Source organism: Pinus tabuliformis, chromosome 1_2 (assembly GCF_031772625.1).
Source record: "Pinus tabuliformis cultivar Carrire ecotype Pingquan chromosome 1_2, CPIR1, whole genome shotgun sequence".
NCBI lineage: Eukaryota > Viridiplantae > Streptophyta > Pinopsida > Pinales > Pinaceae > Pinus > Pinus tabuliformis.
Window position 1 is genome coordinate 1296970944 of NC_142298.1, and position 18899 is coordinate 1296989842.

Genomic DNA, 18899 nt, shown 5'->3' on the forward strand with positions numbered 1-18899 from the left:
CTTCCATACGAAAATGGAGGCCTAGCCGAGCCTCTCCAACCGTGCTATGGGTTTCAAGCTGATCTGGAGAATCCTCATTGGCAAAGGCTCTTGGTGGGTGGAGGTCTTGAAAAGAAAATATCTCAATGGACCGAACTCTAATCTCCTCTCCGAAACAATAGCTGAAAGATCTTGCACTCCTGTTTGGAAGCTCATCAAAAAAGTTCTCCCTCAATTCAGAGACAACATTTCCAAAGTGCCTGGAAACGGTAAGGATATAAATATCTGGACTGATAGAATCATGGGTGCCAAACCAAGAAACCTCCTTCAAGACCTCAGACCTCTGCAAATTTGGATGGAAGCTAAAAATTTAACCTCCTTGTATGATATCTCAATATGGGACCACAACATCTGGCAAGATTGGAAGGACCTCCAAATTCCCAATGAACTCAGAGATCATTGGTCCAATCTTAAGGTCTCTCTCACAGGCTCCGCCCCCACCAACATAGGGGCTGAAGATAGGTACATCTGGGATCCCAGCGGAGGAAAATTTACTGTCAAAGAGGGATACAAATTTCTTCAGGCATCCACTTCAACAGTCAAATGGAACCTCTACACAACTGTTTGGAAATTAGAGTGCCTACCAAAGATCAAACACTTCAATTGGACCCTTCTTAAAGGCAAGATTCTCACAGCTGAGAATCTTAGGAAAAGAGGGATTTCGGGCCCCTCAATATGTTGCTTCTATCGTGCTAAGGAGGAAAGTAGTCATCATCTTTTCTTCCACTCTCCTCTCGCCCAAAGCTGCTGGACTCAGATTATCAGACCAATGGAAATCAAAGAGACTTTTTACCAGCTCTCCTCTCTCCAAAAAAATTGGGTGAAATGTTATCCTTTTCCTAAGAAAGGCAAAAACAACATCATCCGCTTGTGGAAATGCATCCCAGCTACTCTCAGTTGGCAAATCTGGCTAGCTAGGAATAATTGTATTTTCAATAAAAAGAAGCCAAACCCAGCCCGCATACTGGCAAAAACTACAACGCTCATCTCTGAAACAATAAGTGCTAATTTCGTCGCTCCCCCAGATCAATCAAGTTGGCACAAAGAAGAGACTGATTGGTACAACAAATTTTGCATCAGTTATATTAATAACCATCAAGCTCAACCCAAATCATACACGAGAAGGATTCACTGGAAGCTCAGAGGCACTAAGGAAGAAGTAAGTCAATGGATTCTAGACCAGAATCATCCCACTCTGCATTACGACGGAGCCTCTAAAAGCAACCTGGGGAAAGCTGGAGCAGGGGGTATTATAAAGGACCATCAAGGCAAAATTCTTGTAAGCTATGAATGGGGATTGGGCCAAATGTCAAATAATATGGCAGAAGCTTACAGCCTTCTCCTAGGCACGATCATCCTGAAATGGTTGAGAATTAGGAATCCAATCATCCTGGGAGACTCGGCCATCGTTATTGCAGCTTTGGTTTCGGGGGCAGAATTCAAAAAAGCGGCCCTCAATAATATAAAGCTCAGAATTGTGGACAACATCAGAAATATGGGGGACACGACTTTCAAACATGTCCTAAGAGACAACAACACAGAAGCGGATTCCTATGCCACCAAGGCCTCCAACAGACAGAACGGACAAGTTCGGGAAAATGACTCCATCTATGAAAAATCAATCCCGTAGTTGGCTTAGATGCCTTTCAAATCCTCTGATTAGTCATATCAGTATGTCTCCGAACTCAAGTCTCATCAGTCTTCATATCTCCTCTTGTGCTCTCTGTCCAAAATTAGACAAGTCGCACGCAGTCTGCCACATCTCAGACTTCGATCCTTCCTTCTCCTCGCTTGCCACTCAATCAATCTGGATCGATTATGGGACCTTGACCCCTCAGGACTCTCGTGACTCTCTCAAGCAGAAATTAGGTAGGAGTCCTTTCAAAATCTCCATAGATAGCACTAAAGATCCTAAGTATGATCCCAAGCCCAGCCAGATATTTGAGTATATTTCGTCCTTTTTGCTTGCTCAACCTACCTCTCCACTTTATATATCTCTGAACCTCTCCTTCTATGCGCATATCAGAATCTCACTCTTTAATTCGCAAGAGAGCAAAGGTCCATTCTTTGGTATCCAGCACTAGGAGTCCTGTAGCAAGCGTGGTCGCCTTCAGTCCAGCATAGTCGTGAGGCCGCCTCCAAAAGTCTCCAGGGGTAACTTCTGTAATCTCCAGGCTCTGTTTTTGTTCTCTGCTAACCAGAGGTCCTTTAATTTGGTAAAACACAATGCTCGGTCGTTATACATCTGCGTGGTCTCTTCTCTGGTCTGTGCCCGCCTCCAGTCATTCTCCTCATATTCTTCCTGTCTCCCTCTCCCTCTTTACTCCCCCAGATTCTTCTCCCTGTTCCTGTATTGCATCCTCTCCCCCAAAAGCATTCTTGATATGGCCGCGAATCCGGAAAATAGAGATCAAGCTGAGAATCCTCTGGATCGAGTGATCGCAAATAGCAGTTGCACGTTATGTAAAGCCCATTGTTTTATGATAGCAAGGTTCGTTAAGCATTTCAATGAACTCAAAGAGGAATATCAAGCAGACAGCAGATCAAAGAGAAAGAAGTTGGAAAAACAGAAAGCAGAGATAGAAAGTTTAAAGGAAAATGTAACCACATGGAGGAAGCAATCGCTCACATCAAATCTATCACTCAGAGTATGCAAGTCGAGACCTCAACGAGAGCTAGTGTAAAGAAAGAACCTCAGATTGATGACTCCGTTAACTAGCTTTAGCAATCTGTCTTATGTCTTGTCAATTTTGTCTTCTTGCAGGTCTGTATGTACGACAATATAGCCGTTTTATTTTTCAATCTGTTCTTCTCAAGTCTTCCAACAAGGAGTCAGGGTCTACGAACCCTTTTTGGACTTCTCCTTCTTCATTTCTCCCTACATATGTAACAGGACTTGGCTCCTCGTAGTTTTTATAATATATAAGTACCCGATCTTGTTAAAAAAAAAAAAAAAAAACTTACCCGCTGAAGATTCCACATGGGAGGATGAAAATTTTATACAGAAGCATAAATAACTACTCAAGAATTGAGGAGAACACTTTTTTGAAGGAGAGGGGCATGTTAGGTTCTTAAAATACTAGTGTATTCCCTTATTATTATTGTTATTGTAGCCCCTTATTGTTATTGTTGTGCCCATGTTGTCCCCATATTGTTATTATTGTGCCCCATAGAAGCCCACTATTGTTATTTTTGTGCCCTAACATTATTACTGTTATGTCGGCTTTGATTATATTTTGACCCCTTAGACTCCTATATATAGAAAGGAGGTCTTGTCATTTGTATCATCCAAGAATTGTTCATTTGTGTAATGTAAAGGAGGTTGCCCCCTCGAAGAGGTTGATTTTGAAGTCGTTGATCTAAATTTTCTTCAATTTGTGAGTTGGTTGCATAACATGTATGTGGTACATAAGTAATAACATGTGTTGAGAATATAACTCTTGAAATAAGTAATAGATTTAACCATAGAGGGAGCCTATTTTTCCATAGGAGTATACTTCAATTCATGATCATGTAAAGTTTTTTCATTAAATACACATGGAGTTCTTCTCTATTTGGTTCTTCCTTGTAATTATGGCACCAATGGTCTCATCCAAAGTTAAAGATAAGAGTATAAAGTCTCTATCAAAATGAGGATTAGCAAGGACATGAGCAATTATAATAGCTTGTTTGATGTTTGAAAAGGCCAATTAGGTTTTAGGAGTCCATTTGAAGTCTTGATTCCTTTTCAGCAATTTATTTAGAGGATTCACTGTATAAGCATAGTCTAGGCCAAATTTCTAGTGTTATAACCCCGAGGAGGGCCTATATTGGGTTAAATATATATGGTATGACCCGAAGTGGGGGCATATATGGGGTTAAATGTAAATGTAGTTTGTAAATGTACATGTAAATATGTAAAAGTAAATGTATATGTAATAGGGTCGATATAGTGATGAAAGGGTCACATGGACAATGTGTGAATATATATATATATACACACACACACACACACAGAGTATAATCATTATTGAGGACATGTGATTTGGGTGTACAAATGTATTTGGGTATTTGAAGGAATATCTTTTATTATAGTTATGCTCCATGCTCACATTTTTGTACATGTTGTGTACTTCTAGTTTTTATGTATTTTAAGGATAATAATAGGAGAAACTCACCCATAAGAACTCTAAAATGTAGGTATGTTTGGAAACAAAGAATTATAATAAATAATTTGACTGAAGGCTATGCATTCCTTTGGGGGTTATTATTTCTCAATTCTTTTTCCCTTGCTCCTTAATAGTCATTGGAGGTTGTCTAACTGCAATAAGGCACATGATCAAAGGATCACATGCTATGGATATTTGATTAGAAACAATATTGGGAACGATAAATCTAGATATAAGTCTTTCGGATTAATCACATTATTAGGATTTGGTCGACGTTTTGAACTAACTAATGTGGTTTATCCTCAGGACCAGGTGAGAAATCAATCGATCTGTAGGAATAAATAGCATGGATGCATCATTGCCCAGAGTTAGTCGTTGAATTGTAAAGTGGAATTGTACCACATAAGAAGGCAAAAAAAATCGTGGTGAGCATATAATCCAACCAAGCAATTGAGTTAAGGAAAAAAGGGTGTTTTATGTTCAATGCCTTAAGTTATGATCAACCTATCATCTAAACAAGAGCTTAAGACAAGATTCATTTTACAAAGAAACCATGCAAGACCCATCATCATTAACAAATTGCATTATCAGAGGACATAAATCCACCTCCACTTGTACTAATGGTCATATCTAAAACTACTATTGTTAATAAATTCACCCATCATCTCCCATGTTGCAATTGCAGAGTTTTATCGCAACCAATCACGGAAGGTCATTCAAAAATTTTCTTGGCAATGTCCTCCGTCACTTAGCAAGTTTCATTTTTCTATGTAAATAATCTAGGTTGGAGTCCTCCTCACAACTTGTCTCTTTCAAAGGTCCATTATGGTGCAAAGGGACATTTTAAATAAATTTTGAATAATATATTGTTCTCTTCTAGATATTTTTTGGCCAATTTTGCTTTATTTATCAGTTACCATTGTATGGTCTCTACAAAAAAACAACCTTTGCAGGGAGATTTTGATGTGTTCTTTTTATATAAGCTTTTCCCATAAGCCTTTTATTAATAATATGTTTTTTAGTCCTTTTTTGAAAAAAAAAAATTGCAAAATAGAAGTTTTGTCATTTTCAAAAAAGTTAGAAAAAACATAATGCATAGGTTGAACTTTAATATGACTAAGTATACAAGTAACAATTGTTCTTCTTCAAAAGATAATTTTTTGACACCTAATCCATTAGGGTTATGGTGTGGAATGTGAACAATTACTCAAAGTCCAGGAGACCTTGAAAGTTGAATCCAACGATCAAAATATTGTATTTATATGTGTATCATCTTTAATGAATTCAATTGATGCCCATCCTTTAATTTTGGTTACACATTTCAGTAGTGGTATCATAGTAGTGGTATATATTCCCTGTTGAATAGCTTGAGGTACTAGTTTTGTGGCTTTCCTGGGCACTCCCTCTTTCTCAAACTTTCGTCTATAAACCCTCGTGGGTCCCTATTAGTTTTGCATGTTAATTACCATGAATCTTTTCACATAATAGGTTTGTCACTATGCTAGTAACAATAATATCCTTAGAATTTTCATTTCACTTATGCAGGAACTCCTTTTGATTAGTCTATCCATGGAATTAATGTTGAGAAATCTAACTACTTCTGGTCTTCATAATTGTTGTACTCATTTCAATATGTATCCTATGTAACAAACAAGAAAAGACAAAGAAAAGTTATTATTATTTAATCATGGGTTTCATGCTCATTATTGATGCTCTTTTAGGTAAAATCATGTTCTTAGTGCTTCTAGGGTTTGTTAGGTCTTAGGATTTATTGTCATGAGTCAAAGGAGTCAACGTCACGTTTATAGGAACCTTCTCAGAAAAAATATGTTTGTAAAAATAATTTTTTTTAGTCTAGAAAGTCCTAGAAGATCCAAAAGTACAAGTCAGACCTGGGATCATCAAGTCGACCTAAAGGAAGGAATTTGACCCCTTTAGAAGGCTATATAAAGGAGTAGTTCAACGTCATTTGGACACACTCACTCACACAAGTTTGATCTGAAGCTGGGAGAAACAGAAAAGAAGAGTGAAGGCCTTGGAGAAGGAAGAAGGACGAAGTTTATGGTTTATGGGCTCTATTTCTCTGACACGTGCGAAGATATAGGGTTTTTGGTGCTGCAAAATGAGGTCAAAACTGCAGGTCCGACTTGCAATAGGAAAAGGTGCAAAATCCTGTAGTTGGAAAGGAGAAAACACTATATTGACCTTGTTGACCTTTAAAGAGTTGTCTTGCTTTAGGAATGTCTCAGGATGAGGCTAGATTAGGGTTTCCTGAGAATCTACAAGGTCAAAATTGCAGGGTCGAAGTTGCAAGATGAGTTGCATTATTGAAGTTGGTTGGTGATGAATCAAGGAAGGACTTAAGGAAGGGATGACTTGGTACTAGGAGAAGGAATTTATCTAGGGTTTGGGTCTTTGTATCTCATTTGAAGCAGATTCTATGAAGAGAAGAGTTTTTGGGTTTACCCCTTCAAGGGGTTTTGCCCTCACTGAGAGCCTAATATCTGTGTCCTCTATTGTTTTTATTATTGTTCTTTCTATTGTTTGATGAAAATATATAACTAAAGATGATAAAGAAGATAAATAAGATTCACAAGCAAATATCAAGGTTAAGGAAAATAAGATTAACAACTACCATTATCCATTTTGCAATATGGTATCAGAGTTAAGGTGAATAAGGAAGGTAGTGGGAAGGACACTAGAAGGAGTTACTTGTCAAGGAGAAGGGAAAAAGGAAACTCTCAAAAAAAGACTAAAGAATAAGACTTCAAGAATGATTGAAGACTCACCTAGAAGTAGGGTTTCTACATTGAAGGAAGTCAAGTCTACATCAAGCTCACATCTAAGGAGAAATATGAAAGGAAGACTTCAAGAAGATTATTGATCTCTCTCTCTATAATAATATCTATTTGGAAGGCATCTTTGAAGAAGGCGTCAAGGAAATTGGAAGTTGTTGTTGGAAGAATCCTAGGAGACATCTTTCAAAAACATTGTTGAAGACTCTTCAAGGATATTGAAGGCATCAAAGAAGGTTGAAAACATCATCAAGGAGAAGCTTGATCTCATGTAAGTAACATTTTATTACATCATGTCTGAATCTTCAAGTCATATGGGTTCTTTCTGCAATGAGAGAAATAATCGCATTCGTGCATCAAACTATCTAGCATGGAAGAAGAGAATTGACTTGATACTCACATAACAAGAAGTAATGGAATATGTTACTGGTGAAATTACTGAACCTGAGAAGTATAAGACACAAGAACTATAAAAGTACAACAAAATGGAAGTAAGGTCTCAAAGGATCATAGTTGAATCAATTAAGGATTATCTTGTTCCATTTGTTGCAAATTTGAATACTTCCAAGGCCATGTATGACAAGTTAGCTAATTTGTACTCAGTAAGTACAACAAGACAAAAGATGTTGTTAAGGAACAAGCTGTATAGAATGAAGAAATCAATGGATGAGGATGTGGAATTATTTCTCATGAGAGTCTCTCAACTAAGAGACCATCTACAAGGACTTGGGGAACTAATTACTGATTCTGAAGTAATCATCTTTGTACTAAATGCATTTCAACCAGAATGGAGCCACTTTGCAACAAGCATCTACTCCAAGAAGGATTCCACTCCCTCTGATGAGTTGTGGGCGCAATGCATATTGGAAGAATCAAGGATCAAAGTAAAATATGATATTCAATCAGATGAGGAATATCAAGCCTTTATAGCCTGAGTCAAGAAGCCAAAGAAGGGAAAGTTTGGTAAGTCCAAGAAGAAAGACATGTACAAGTTTCAATGATTCAAGTGCAATGAATTTGGACACTTTAATAGGGATTTTCCAAACCAACAAAACAACAAGAGAAAGGAAAGGAATGAAGCTCATGTGGCCGAAGAAATGGGAGAAATTTAGAAGAAGGCAAAGAAGGAAGAAGTGAAGGATCTTTACTAATAAAGAAGGTTCATTGACTGCCAGGTTCTTTGTAAAGATTAATCTTTCCTTTATGATAACATGTTTTGCATAGATAGAAGAATATAATAGTAGCATGTCTAGAATTTACATGATTAAGTTGCTTTGTAGAGATCATCTAGATAGATGGATAAATAAACCATTTTTTCATGTTGATCATCCAAGCATTATATAACATTATGTTAGAGCTAGTCATCTTACTTAGATGGATCATCATGATCCTAGAAGAACCATCATTATGGAAGGTTCTTGGGAAAAGCACTATGACAAGGTTAGTATGCAGACCATGTAATATGGAGTTAATAATGGTAAAGGGATGAAAGAATGCAATTGGTCAGGATGCAGGCTCTTTGTGAGATATATGGATATCTAGATGATCAGATGAAAGCATATAAATGCATGTTGGATATAAAAGTTTGGATAAGATTCATATGTGTAAAATATTGTGGAAAGAAAGTTGGTCATAAAATATGCTTAGGGATATGGATATATGATGCTTAAAAATAGGATTTGACTTACGTAAGGATGTATAAAAATTAATTCTTTCTCTAGGATATATATAATAATGATTAACATCCAGTATAGTCTCTGGACGAAAATTTGTAACTTGGTAATCAAGTTCGATCCTTGGGCACTCTGATGCATGAATGAAAAGTCATATGGAGGCAAAACATGAGGATGTTGATGGATCAAGAAGGTCATCATGATGAGGTAAGTATGATCTTTCATTATTATTGGTTATCCGGTTAACATATTATTTTGCTACCTAGAAGATGTTGTAGGAACGTATGATGGCAGTTGACGCAAGTTCAACTGTATGGATGAAAGATATTGAGGGAAGCTCAATATCTAGTACCTGACAACTATGAAGTCAAGATGCAAACCTCTTGGGATTATAAGGTAGCAGTGTGAGAAGATAACCCAAAGGTCAAGGGAAGATCACTTTCAAGAAGAAGATATGATCAAATTGAAGTTTGGAAAGGCTTAATGCAATGCCTTCATATCGAAGAAGAAAGTGATAAGCAAGACGATTAGTCTGGAAATTGTCACAAGATTAAAGAGAAATTGTGGATCCATGATACCTTGAAAAAAAAGAAATCTTAATGATGCAAAGGAAAGAGGGAGTTAGCGCAGCTATGATGAACTAGTAGTTGATACTCTTGTGAAGATAAGTTGTAAGGCCTGTGATGATAGCTTCCCAAATAGAAAGGAAGTCTAGATTTCCTCTGATTTTGAGAGGGATTAAATGAGACTCCTTGTATAGGATCAAGGTTTTATTCTCGAGATTAAAGGAGAATAAGGATGTCCTCTCTGGTTGAGAGGGGGTGATGTTGGACATCACATGAGCATTCTCTTCTTTAGGTGATGAAGAGAGTGTAGAATTTCCCACTGTAGATCAACAGATTATGCAATATACTAAAGCAAAATACAATATCTACTTCTACAACAAACTTTGTGGAATCTTAATTGAATATGAGCAATATCAATAAGAACACATATAACAAATGAAGAGAAAGCAATCACACATGAACACAGAAGAATAATCCTGGGGAAAGCCTCAGCCTAAAACCACAATCTTTGTAATATCATACAAGTGGAAATACGTTCAGATTACAAAAAGAATCAGCGCTCAATCTATCATGCTCTCTCTGCAATAGAACAATATAGCTCACAGACTAAATAGACACAACACATGTCCTCCTCAAGCCCTCCAAGCCTCCTATTTCCTTGCGCAGTTTTCCTTGGGGTCTAATGATGCCACCTGTGTGAATAGGCCTCATTCACACTCACTAAAATGAAGAAGTAAATGCGCAATCCTCAAGGAATGAATTCCTTCTGCATGCAAGAGATATCCTCCAAGAAATATTCCTACAATTGATAGTACACTATCCCATCACCTAATCTCAACTGGGTCTCTGACTAAACTGACATGCATGAGTTATTTATGAGAGAATATTCAGTTATCTGAAGTGCAGCAGCTACATGCATGCATGCATTAACTAACTGAACTCACAATTAGTTCAACAAACTATTTGAACTAACATAACTAGACTTGACTCAGTTAACTGAGCCAACTAATTACAACTCATCCTTATCTCTTTAACTGATGGATAAATTCCTCAATCAATGGAGAAACTATTGCATGTCCTCACATAGACTTCATGTTTTATTTTCCACAACTAATTAACTCATGGTGAATTAATTAATTATTTTACAAACAGCTGCTAAGATCAAATTCGAATTTTACTTCTCTATTTTAATTTAGGGACTGACTAAAATAGGAAGGTATCCCGAAATGCTATTTATAGCGGTACTAAATTTGGCACTTCTATATTTAGCATTTCTTGTTGCTATTTTCAACAGAGAGAATGACTGAGGATTGGATGAGCATATGTGATTTCCTTGACTATGAAACATCCAAGAAAGGATAGGTACTAACACTCTTTGAATATGTGATAGGTATCCAAGAGAAGAGTGGTCGAAGAGGACCGATATTCTTTGAGGACTGGGGATTTCCAAGATAAGAATAGTCCTAGAGGTACATACCTTGTAAACATCCAGATGGGGTATGTACCTTGTAGAGGTAGTGTGGTATCACATGTAAAACCTCCCAACATAATTCTCTTGATTAAAGAAGAGATTTTCTAATTAAGCCTTAGAGACAATGTTGGTCATAATAATGATGCTTACAATATGGCTTATCAATCCGACTCTTCTTGTGAGAACTCTTTAGTTTGAGATATGATGTTGTATTGGTTTTACGATTATGAATACCTCCCTAGTTGTTACATAGGAAAATGACCTCCTCATTAGCTCAGAGGAGAAGAGCAGGATGACTGAAGGACTAACCAAGTTCACAGGCCCATTTGTCAAGCTAACGTTGTCTAGGAACTAGCAACCTACTTTATAAAGCTTCCTAGCAATGCATCAGGTGCATTAGTGCCTAGGGTAACTCTGTTTGTTACCTCAGGAAGAGCGTTATTCAACCTAAATGAGTTTCCATGCGTCAAAGGGACAAGTTGACCGAGAAATATCTCGATATTCACTCCTATGTCAACTCATAAAAGAAGGTAAACATCAAGATTTGACTTGTTTGGGGAAATTACTATTCCTAACGGAGTCTACAAACAGGAAAGAGCACAAAAGCATGGAAACATCTCTTCTTTTGCCCAAAGGAACTCATGAAGGATTTGGAAAGGCTTATCCTCTCATGCTATATATGTGAGGCTAAGGCCATTGTGGAAAAGGTCGAAACATTTAAAAGCATTGCCTATTTGACTATCGAGACTAGTTTCCGACTAAGGCATTGCAAGAGGTTAAAAAGGGAGAGAGAGAGAGGAGCTGGAGGAATAAGGGAAGGCTGATACAACCAATGGTTGTAATCACCTTTTTCTATTATCAATATAGAACTGCAATTGTGTTGTCCACTCCATGGCATTGGTAGTGTAATTTGTTTACATATTTATGCAATGTCATTATTATGAGTGGCTTAGATACACACAATTAGATATCTTTATATGTTAGTACATTTATTGTCAAAGTCATATGTTGTGATATTACGCCTTGTATTATCTATGTGCAAGTTTTGATTTAGAGCTAGTTGAGGGGTCTTCCACTCCGCTACTTTGCGCTCTCTAGCAACACCACACCAAGACATGAGTAATAAGTCCTTCTTCCTGCTTTGATTCTCATTTTTTTAACATAGATATGCATGCATCTTTGTGTCGGATGCAGCTAATCTGACAGACTGCCAAGGATCCCGGGAAGATCCTTGAGGGTATCTCTGTCACCAAAAATTCGTGCATTAATCCCTATAGCCCTAGTTAAGAGGGAGTGTTGAGAAATGTAACTAGTTTCGGTCTTCATAATTATTATACTCATTTCAATGTGTATCCTATGTAACAAACAAGAAAAGAAAAAGAAAAGTTATTATCATTAAAACATGGGTTCCATGCTCATTATTGATGGTATTCTAGGTAAAAGTATGGTCTTCGTGCTTCTATGGTTTTTTAGGTATTAATATTTATTATCATGAGTCAAAGGAGTCAACATCATGTTTATAAGACCCTTCCGGGAAAAAATGTATTTGTAAAAAGAATTATTTTTTAGTCTAGAAAGTCATGGAAGCTCCAAAAGTACAAGTCGGCCTTAGGATCATCAAGTCGACCTAAAGGAGGGAATTTGACCCCTTGAGAAGGCTATATAATGAATAAGTTCGACCTCATTAGGACACACTCACTCACTTAATTTTGATCTGTCAAGAAAAAGTTTGATCTAAAGCTAGGAGGAGTTTAAAAGAAGAGAGAAGGTCTCAAAGAAGGAAGAAGAACAAAGTTTCTTGTTTTTGGGCTCTATCTCTCTCACACGTGCGGTTATCTAGGGTTTTCGGTGCTGTAGAAGGAGGCCAAAACTACAGGTCTGAGTTGTAGTAGGAAGAAGTGTAGAATCTTGTAGTTGGAAACGAGAAAACCATATATTGACCTTGTTGACATTGGGAGAGTTGTCTTGCTCTAGGAAGGTCTCGGGGGGAATCTAGATTAGGGTTTCTAGAGAAGCTATAAGACCAAAATTGCAGGGTCGAAGTTGGAGTATTGAAGCTGACAAGTCGAAGTTGTAGTATTGAAGATGTTTGGTGATGAATCAAGGAAGGACTAGAGGAAGGGTTGACTTGGTACTGGGAGAAGGACTTGATCTAGGGGTTGGGTCTTTGTATCTCATTTGAAGCAAATTCCAAGAAGATAATAGTTTATGGGTTTTCCCCTTGGAGAGGTTTTTCCCTGGCTGAGAGCATGATATTTGTGATCCATAAACTGTCATGGATATTCCACTGGATAGTTCATCACAACAGATCTGATAATATTATATTAAAAATCCAAAATTCTACATTATTATAGTTTTATTAAACTTTAAGATCTGTAAACTTAATTGTAATTAGTGAATGCATGCGAATATAAATTATGCAAAAAAAGTACAAAATGAAAAAATAAGCTCACACACACATAAGATAAAAGATATGCTCTCTGGGAAACCCTTTTGGGAGAAAAACCCAACTAGAAGGTGAGGCCACTTCACTCTCTTTCTCTATTTGGAAATATGGCTGCAGGTACAAAGAAGTAATCATTGTGGCCCGTGGGCTACTACATTGCATAGATCCTCTCTGTGTGCTCTACCTCCTATCTCTCCTGGCTATCTTTGCTCAGTTATGGAACAAAATGCTCTCGAAAGAATGGAATGACTTTTCCTCCTATTGGCCTGGTTATAACAAAGCCCGATAGCCTAATAGTGGTTAATTTTGACTACATCAACTCCTAACTAGAGTTACAATATAGACCCTTGTAGAGTATTTTACATCAAAAACACGTGGCTAGCCCATTTTCCATGAATAATGGGGGCTGACATGACATCCTCCCAAACTATAGGTGTGAAAACAGGAAGGTCAACTTCTAAGTGGCATAAATTTTGCATACATACTCCAATTGACGCGCTTCTTCCACCATCAGAAAGATCTCTGTGTGTAGAATAACATGAAATGGCGTTGCACTAAATAAAAACAATTTTACCCACAAAAAGCGTCATCTGATGCCTCAAAATTCTCCCGGAAAGTTTTAGATCTCGTTTTGCCAAACTAGGTCCCAGCGGTAAAAATGGTCCCGTGAGTCGATTCCTCCACTTTTTCCACTCCAAATGCATCGAGATAGATGAAAGAACATAAAGAAGACAAATAAGATTCACAAGCAAATATCAAGGTTAAGGAAAATAAGATTAGAAGATAAATAATCTTATTTTACTTAACCTTTATAATTGCTTGTGAGTCTTATTTATCTTATTTATGTTCTTTAGTTAGATGTTTTCATCAGACAATATTAAGAAAAATAATAGCAACAATATAGGACACAAATATTAGGTTCTCAGCCAGGGAAAATCCCCTCCAAGGGTAAAACCCGAAAACTCTTCTCTTCTTAGAATCTGCTGCAAATGAGATACAAGAACCCAAATCCTAGACCAATTCCTTTTCCTAGTACCAAGTCAGCCCTCCCTTAACTATTTCCTTAATTATGCGCAAACCAACTTCAATACTACAACCTCGACCTGTCAGCTACAATATTGCAACTTGCCTTGCTACTTCAACCTTGAAATTTCAGTTTTGCAGCTTCTTAGAAGACCTTAATCCGACCTCATCCTTAGACCTTCCTAGAGCAAGACAACTCTCCCATGGTCAACAAGGTCAACATAGGGTTTTCTTCCTTCCAATTATAAGATTTTTCACTTCGTTTTACTACAACTTGGACCTGTTATTTTCAGCCTCCTTCTGCAGCACTAGAAACCTTAGATCTTCGCATGTGTGAGAAAGATAGAGCCCCAAAACAAGAAACTTCATCCTTCTTCCTTCTCCAATACCTTCGCTCTCCTTTTCTGCTCCTCCCAACTTCATATTGAACTCTTATGTGATAGATCAAACTTGTGTGAGTGAGGATGTCCAAATGAGGTTGAACTTTTTCTTTATATAGACTTCTCAAGGGGTAAAATTCCCTCTTTTAGGCCGATTTGATGACCCCAAGGCTGACTTCCACTTTTGGAGCTTCCAGGACTTTCTAGACTTAAAAATAATTATTTTTTACAAATATATTTTTGCCCATAAGGGTCTTATAAACATGATGTTGACTCCTTTGACTCATGACAATAAATCCTAAGACCTAACAAACCCTAGAAGCACGAAGAACATGATTTTACCTAGAAGGCCATCAATAATGAGCATGAAACCCATGCTTGAATAATAATAAACTTTTCTTTTTCTTTTCTTGTTTGTTACATAGGATACATATTGAAATGAGTACAACAATTATGAAGACCGAAACTAGTAACATTTCTCAACACTCCCTCTTAACTAGGGAGGTATTCATAATTGTACAACCAATACAACATCATATCCCAAACTGAAGAGTTCTCATAAGAAGAGTCATATTGATAAGCCATATTGTAACCGTCATCATCATAACCGACATTATCTCTGAGGCTTAACTAGATAAGTTATTCTTTAATCAAGAGCATTGTGTTGGGAGGCTTTACGTGTGATACCACACTACCTCTACAAAGCACATACCCCATCTAGGTGTCTACAAGGTATGTCCTTTTCAGAATATTCTTATTTTGGATCTTCAATCTTGAGTCCTCAAAGAATATCGGTCCCCAAGTTGGTGACTAAGCAAATTAGAACTCGTCAATAAGATCTTTGAATCTGCTCCATAATAATATGTTTGGAAGTGATTACTCAACACAAGAAATCATGATATCGCTCAATGGATGTTCATGTCACACTTCAGGTTAGAAATCAAGTTTTTTTTCTCCAAAATTTTACAAATTGTATCTACTCTCCACAACACGGTAACCATTTTGGTGTCACTTTGGTATGAGGGCCCTCGGTTCCTCAATAATTATTGTATGGGAATATTCTTAAGATCGTTGGTTTCAGAGTGAAATCATATGTTTCTACCACCACTACCAGGGTGTATTACTATTAGAATTTGTTATAGTAGACGATGGCGTGTGGTCAAATGATCAACATATTTTTCATTTGATTCAAGTCCCATTTGAAGGCATTGCCTGATTGGCAGTGACACCTATTAGTAGCGGAATGGAAACATACAGTAGCAGATTCGTCCAAATCCTACTGCTTCATTCATGAAAGAAACCCCTGCTTACAAGTTCAACAAGGGTTAGTGTTTTTCCTAGTGTGGATATTCTAGTAAAGGTCCACAACATCAACAAACATGTCAACATAAGAATCTCATTCCTCATAGTCATTGTGCATTATAGCGAGAACATAAAGTTAGTTGTAGATCCATCATTGGCCTGACCTTCTTGTTAGGGAATTGAATGAATTACGTAGGTTTCACTGGCTATTACCTCCTCTATTACACCTTTTTTATTTTTGAATAAATCCATTGTTATAGATTTTGAGGAGCGAGGGAGCATATATGGTCTTTCGAGGATAAATGTCTTCAAAAATCTTTGGTTTTGCACCATCAAACATAGCATTTCTACGCACATCAATGTGTTGGAACCTTCCGTCCTCTATATTATGTTTCATGTGTTCCTTTTAGGACCACCTCTGCATTACTTTCAAAATATCCAAGAGAAGTTGTTGTATTAGTGCAAAGAAAAAAAGGATTGCCAGTCCCAACACAACCTATAACAACTCTCCCTTTCTTAAGATGATGAATTGCATGTCGTTGAATGTATGGCTATGCAATTTCTGACATCATGAAAGTGATAAGAACATGGGTTTGAATGCCCAAATTCTTTATGTCAACCTAATGAATAATGGAATTCATGACAGTTGTTAAGGATTTCAAAGGAGAGAATTAAAGATGTGGATAGCTCGTATTCTGGAGGAAACCCTAGCGATGGCTCTCTAGAATCTTGTCGCACTCCTGCTCTTAGCTAGTGCTCGCTCTGCAGCATATTTCAGCTAAATGTTTACACTCTCTCCATTTTGGTGAATGCTTCTATTCCGTTGACACTCACCAGATCCTGGCTCCAGGGATATTGTTTTGACACAATTGCACAGTGGTTTTTGGCATCTGTCGGCGGGCATCACATTTTGTGGAACACCCATCACTTTCTGTCAGCTGAGATGGAGGATGACTAGGTTGATTACTCCGAGGACCCCTATGACTCAGTGTTTATATGGATGGTTTCACCACCTCAGCTATCCGCTGCTACCTCCCCCATCTCCCTGCAGATCCCATCTTCTCTCGCATGTAACCCTAGGGGTTTCTCGGTGCCTTTCTTATCTCATCCTTTTCCACTGTCTCATAATTTTTTGTTATCAGTCGATCCAGCACCCTCCTCCTTGTATTTTTGGGCTCTCCTGGCTCATCCCTCCTCTCGGACTCCTTTTTCCTCGCTCCCTCATCGGTATCTCTACAGTTCCTTGCCTCCCATCTTACCCCCCCGGTATCTCCTACCCGCTAGATCTATTGGGTACCTTCTCACCTGAGGTTCCTCATCCAACTAGCCCCTTTTCCCCTCCCATGGCCTCCATTCCCATTACATATGGCTACTTCTAGGGCTACTCCCTCCCGCCTCCTGACATTAGTGTTGGTATTAGGGTTTTCGCTACACAGGGTTCAGTCTCAGACGTCCCAATCTCTCCTCCTATGGGAAAATCCCCTTGGTTGGAAAAAAAGTACAAGGGCATCAAGGTTGGGAACAAAAAAAAACTCTCACTCATACTTGGTGATGGGCTGCAAATGGGGGACGTTATAGAAATTGCTGACAGGGTACTGGTCGAAGATGTGCCTGGGTGCTCTTACAACACAACTCACCTTCAGCAATGGGTACTGGAAATCTGGGGACAAGTCCTCGAGGAGCTATAGTCTATAGTCACACTTTCCTGGGGATGGTTTACACTTATATTTCAGTGTCCAATATATATCCCATGGGTACTACCTAAACATTGGCATATTGAGCTCGCCCCGGTGCTGCTCAACTTGTGGAGTCCCCTTTTTGACCCGGATCGCGAACATCTGGGGGTCGGCCCTATTTGGGTTTGTCTGCCTGAAATCTTTCTCCGTTTCTGGTCAAAATACATCTTCAAGTGCATTGGCAACACTCTGGGCACCTACTTGGATTATGATAAATCCTATGTGATTACTGGAAACATGGCCATGGCGCGCATCCTTGTTCACCTGGACACTCGGGAAGGCTTGGAGGAGAATCTTAACAGTCAATCGAAAAATACCAGTCGCCTTCAAATCCTTGACTAGGAGGTAGTTCCCTATAGATGTCGTCGTTGCCACAAGATTGGCCACCTATACAAGGATTTCCCTCTATTGGGTATTAGTTCTGCCTATGCACCGCAACATGATAGCAACGTCGCAAACATTCCTTCTAGTGCTCAGAACAAGAGGACTACTTCAAAAGATGGCCACCCCCCTTCTACAAAGGATCTATTGTAGGTTTTAACCCTGTACAGAAATTACCTGCATACGAATTCTTAAACAAAGAAAATAAACAGTGCGAGAGCATAACCCATAAAACATATATGCACAGTAATTTTTCCCTGTATCCCAAAACCGGGACTACCAGCTTGATTTTTCATTACATTCCTTTCAATGTTACAATACATATTTATACATGCCGAAACATCCAATACCATGGACCGAAAAACCATCGCGTCCAATACCATGGACCGAAAATCATCGCGTCCAAAAAACATGTGCGAAAAACATGCACAAAACCATAGGTGGGTCCGCCCAACCTAACATATGGTCCAAAACCAAAATTTTCCGGGGCGCTGCCCCGAACCCCATAAAGTGGGGTTACGGGTGCCCTTCAAACCCCCTATTAACTATGTGGAAAGAATATAACACAACCCAACAATCTCCCACTTTTTGTTTACTTTCCACAGGGGGCCACAAGAGAGCTTAGTCATTTTTTCAGACCTGAGATTCCCATTGCTTCTCTACACCAAGAGAACTTCTCAGAGCTCACAGATTTTGTCAATGCATCTGCAGTATTCTTCAAAGTGTCCACCTTTACCAGCAACACCTTTTTGTCTTCTATCATATCCCTCACAAAGTGATATTGAACATCAATGTTCTTTGTCTTTGAATGATAAGCAGGGTTCTTTGCCAAGAAAATTTCACTTTGGCTGTCACAGTCTATTCTTATAGCTCCCTGTACTAACCCCATACTTGAACACAATCTCTGCAACCAAACTGCTTCCTTGCTTGCATGAGTGG